This window comes from Psammomys obesus, unplaced genomic scaffold, assembly GCF_907164565.1.
Source record: "Psammomys obesus unplaced genomic scaffold, mPsaObe1.curated_primary_1811, whole genome shotgun sequence".
Lineage (NCBI taxonomy): Eukaryota > Metazoa > Chordata > Mammalia > Rodentia > Muridae > Psammomys > Psammomys obesus.
Window position 1 is genome coordinate 695,365 of NW_026590486.1, and position 5,089 is coordinate 700,453.

General features: G+C 45.7%; 1 pseudogene; it reads left to right on the forward strand.

The window, feature by feature from the left end:
- The first annotated feature begins 1,869 nt into the window (after positions 1–1,869).
- LOC129676978 (high mobility group protein HMG-I/HMG-Y-like) lies at positions 1,870–2,156 on the forward strand (annotated as a pseudogene).
- The last annotated feature ends 2,933 nt before the right edge of the window (positions 2,157–5,089 follow it).

Sequence of the window (5,089 nt, forward strand, 5' to 3'; positions counted from 1 at the left end):
CAGTGTATCTCTATGTCTGACACTTTTGGCCTTTATATAATCAGACCCCAAGTCCTGATTAAAAGAACTCAAGTCAGTCCCTTTCCCTTTCTGCTATCCTATCACTCTCCACACCCACTGCACAGATCTGAGACAGCTTAGAGTTTAAACCCAGAGCTACAGCCACAATTTCAAATCCAGGACAAATTGGAGTCTTAACTCTAAAATCCAGAGTGTCTCCAAGACAGAAAACTGAGCACCATTCCACGATATAGCAAGTTTTGGTAACAGCAATGAAATAACTGGACATCTTCTCAACAGAGATTCAATAGCTACATCAAGAAACATCATAACTCCAGATGCCTAGACCCAGTGCAAATATATAAACATGATCAATCAAGACAATATGTCTCCTCCAAAAATGAACACCCCTATGGTACTAAGCCCAGAGAAAAGCAATTAGCTGAAACGCAAAACAAGAATTTACAAATTGCAATTACAAATATATTCAGGAACCTTAAACAGAGTATAAATAATTGTCTCAGTGAAGATCATAACTCAAACAGTTCAATAAAACTAAAAAACAATGAAATAAGAAAACAGAATCTAACAAAGAAATGACAACACTGAAGAAAAATTAAAGGAGACAAAGGAGTCAAGGACACTACAAGAAAACCTACAGAATCAACTGACATGGGCGCGTAAAGGCTCACAGAGATTGACCTGCCAACCAGAGAGCATGCATGGGACAATTCTAAGCACATATGGAACAGTTGTGCAGCTTGGTCTTCATGGGGGTCTCCTAAAGCAGGAGCAGGGGCTGTCTCTGACTACTTTGCCTGCCTTTGGATCCCTTTGCCCTAACTGGGCTTCCTTGTCTAGCCTCAATAGAAAATGATGTGCCTATCTTACTGCCAAGGCTAGTTGATATCTATGGGAGGCCTCTTCTTTTCTGAGGAGAGGGGGAAGAGGGTTGGATGGGAGAGGAAAGGAAGCAAGAAGGAGGGACTAGAAGGAGAAGAGAGAGAAGATGTTGCAATCAGGATGTAAGAATATAAAATAAATTATTAAATAAATAAACAAATAAACACTAAAGAAAATTCAAGCTGAAATGAAACTCAAAATATAAAACTCAGAAAATTTCTCCACAAGGAGAGCAACAGAACCAAAATATCTGAACACAGGGGTCTTTTCTGAAACTGATACTCACCAAGGACCATTCATGGCTATAACCTAGAACCCCTACTCAGAAGGCTTTCTTTAATGGGCTGGCCACTGGGAGTTTGACACACTCCAGTGAGTAAGTGGCCAATACAAATTGGACTTGTTTTCTTCTTCTTCTTCTTCTTCTTCTTCTTCTTCTTCTTCTTCTTCTTCTTCTTCCTCTGTGGGGGGCAAGAAGAGTAGAGGTCACAAGGGTAGGTATGGTGGACCTGGAAGAACTGAGAAGTGAGTGTAATTATGGTACATGATTACCAAATAATTACCAAATAATCAATAAAAATATTATGTTGGGGAAAATCTCAGAGATAGGTGTCATCAACACATTGAACGACTGGGAGAGAGAATGTCAGGTCCTGATGACATAGTAGAAGAATGAGTAGTTCTGTTCAAAGAAATGTAAAATTCAAAAAGAAACCAACAAAACCCCAGGTACAAAATATCCAGGATATCTGGGACACTCTGAACAGTCCAAACAAAAGAATAACAGGTACAATAGAAGAAGAAACACAGACCAAATGCACAGAAAATACTTCTTACAAGAATCAATAGGAGAAATTTTCCAAAATTTAAAGAAAACGATGCCTATCAAGAAGCACAAAATGGATTTCTGGTGTTGGCGTGGCTCCAAGAAGGCCCAGTCTCTCAACTGCCCCATAGTGAAGGAAGATGACTGAGTCGGGCTCGAAGTCTAGCCAGGCCCTGGTCTCCAAGCAGGAAAAGGGGCTGAGAAGCGAGGCCATTGCAGGCCACGCAAGCAGCCTCCGAAAGAGCCCAGTGAAGTGCCAACCACCGAAGAGACCTCGGGACCGACCAAAGGGAAGCAAAAATAAGGGAACCGCCAAGACACAGAAAGTTACCACAGCTCCAGGGAGGAAACCAAGGGGCAGACCTAAGAACTGGAGGAGGAGGAAGAAGAGGGCGTCTCCCAGGAGTCCTCGGAGGAGGAGCAGTAACCACCAGCGCCCTGCTGCCTGCTTCTTAGCCACTGAAGAGCAGCTTTTCTGGAGGCCCTGCTCCCAGGCCCCTCCCCGTCCCCACTGCACACTACCGCACTAGCCGCAGGCTCTGCGGCACCCACAGGAGCAGGATTCGGCCCTGTGCCCTCCTCCCCGCCACACCTGCCCTCTCCCGACAAGGCTAACCTCCCACTTAGTTGCAGCCCATCCTGCTGCGCATCTCCCTTAGAGGCCTGCTCTCTGGGCTCTTCGTTTCCCCAGCCCCTTCAGCTCTGCTGTTCCTGGCTTCCTTGTAGGGGGTCCTGGGAGCCTTCCCTGGCCTTAAGGGGCCCCAGACCCCGCTCCTTCTGACAAGCCCCGTTGGCTGAGGGGGCAGCAGCAGGTGTGCTCAGGCAGGGGATGCTTAGGTCCAGGCATGCCCCGCACCGGAACTATGACCAGGTGGGTTTTTTCAGTCTCTTCTGACCTCACCTACCTAGACCTCCGGAGGTTGGCTAAGCCCCTTGAGCTACTGGAAGCAGGACAGGTGTCAGCCCCACCCACCTTGTTCTCACCTGGGACAGTGACAGATGGAAGTTAACACCCCTCTCTAAGGTAAGGTCCTCTTTGGCTTCCACCTAAAGCAGAAGGGGGACTTACTTGCCCCCCCCCACTCTAGGCTGTCCCCTTCCTGCAGCGGGCACTATGGAGCTAGCCTTGCCCCCTCCTTTTGCTCCTCCCCGGCCCCCAAGGTTCTGGTTCCCTCTTTTCCTCTGTCACAAACTACCTCTGGACAGTCTTGTTGTTCTTCTGTTCAATGTTCATTCGTAGACGCCCACCATTGCTGCCGCTACCAGCGCCGCCATTTATCCTCCCCAAGACACTCTAGGGGAAGGGGGATGGGCGCAGCAGGCTGGTCATCTACTCCACACCAGGGAAGATGGTGGCCTGCCCCGAGGATGCTGCAGCAGAGTGAGGAGGAGGCCCACTTTGATGGGAAAGGGTGTAGGGCCACCGACTCCCCTTGTTCTGTCCCAGCCTGGTGCCTCCCTCTGGTTTCCTATTTGCAGTTACTTGAATAAAAAAATAGCCTTTTCTGAAAAGAAAAAAAAAAAAAAAAAAACTCCCTGTGACACATAATAATCAAAACACTAAATGCACAGAAACATGCAAGGAGAAAAGACCAAGTTACATTTAAAGTCAGAGACTTAAAAATGACACCTGACTTTTTTTTTTTTTTTTCACTTCAAATTCCCTTTATTTTCATGTGAAGAATGGTGTGGATAATAACACTGCCGCACAACCGCTCACCGGGGCTACTGAAACACCAAATGGCTGTAGAGAATGGTATACCAGTGCTTCTAATTATTTTTCCATTCGGGAATCCTTTAGTTCGTTAGAAGGTGTGTCTGAGTTCTGGTAGGCACATGGCAAAGTAAAACGCAAATGATGCAAAACAAAACAAACCCACATCTCCCAGCACCCCTTTAGGTGTCAGGAAACTAGCACAGGCAGCTGTGGTGACCCTCTGAGAAACCCTCTAAGTGGAGACATGTCACTCCCGTCCTCCTTTCACATGCGCCCGGGACTTGGAAAAGAGAAGAGCTGTGTTCTCAGACATGCCGGTGTTCAGCCAGCTCCTTTGCTTGGGCATCTGCATGGCATGGCCATAGCAGGTTGGGCACTTCTTCCCAGAGCAGCCTGCTCCTTTCATCTCTTGAAGTAGATGAATGGATAGATAAGGAGAGAGTTGGCAGCCTTGTCTTGTCCCTGATTTTAGTGGAATTGCTTTACATTTTTCTCCATTTAATTTGATGTTGACTTGCTGTATATTGCCTTTATGATGTTTAGGGAAGGGCCTTCTATCCCTCATCTCTCCAAGACTTTTATCATGAAGGGGTGTTGGATTTCGTCAAAGGCTTTTCTGCATCTAATGAGATGGTCATGTGGGTTTTTTTCTCCCTTTCAGTTTGTTTATAAGGTGCATTACATTGATGGATCTTCGCATGTTGATCCACCCCCACATCTCTGGGATAAAGCCTACTTGGTCATGGTGGATGATGTTTTTGTTTTTTGTTTTTTTTGTTTTTTTTTTTTTCTCAGTGGGGTTTTATTTTTTTTTCTTACCAGTTACATTTTATTAACTCTGTATCCCAGCCATGTCCCAATCCCTCATTCCCTCCCAGTCCCTCCCTCCCTCCTCTCCACCGTGCCCCTTGCCAAGTCCATTGATAGGGGGGACCTCCTCCCCATTCATCTGATCCTGTTTTATCAGGTATCTTCAGGACTGGCTGCAAAGCTCTCCTCTGTGGCCTAACAGGACTGCTCCTCCCTTGGGGGGTGGGGAGGCCAAAGAGCCAGTCATTGAGTTCCTGTTAGAAATAGTCCTTGTTCCCCTCACTATGGGAAACCAATTGGTTACTGAGTTATCACAGGCTACATCTGAGCAGAGGTTCTAGGTTACATTCATACATGGTCCTTGGTTGCATGTCAGTCTCAGAAAAGACCTGTGCCCAGATATATTTGGTCCTTGTAGAGCTCCTATCCTTTCCTCATCAGACTAACTCCCCTTCTTTCTTATGATTCCCTGTACTCTGCCAAAGGTTTGGTCATGAGTCTTTGCTTTGAAAACACTGCTAGTTAGAGTCTTTCAAATGCGCTCAGTAGACTCCTGTCATATGTTCAATGTGCATCCCATCTGTCTTTCTAAATGAGGATTGATAATCTTACCCCATGTCTGCTCTCTTGATTATCTTTTTTAGGTGTATAGATTTCATTATGTTTATCACATCTTATAAGTCTATATAAGCGAGTATATAACATGTTTGTCTTTCTCCCTCTGGGATATTTCACTCAGGATGATCTTTTCTAGATCCCACCATTTGCCTGCAAATTTCATGATTTCCTCCTTTTTGATTGATGAATAGTATTCCATTGTGTAAAAATACCAC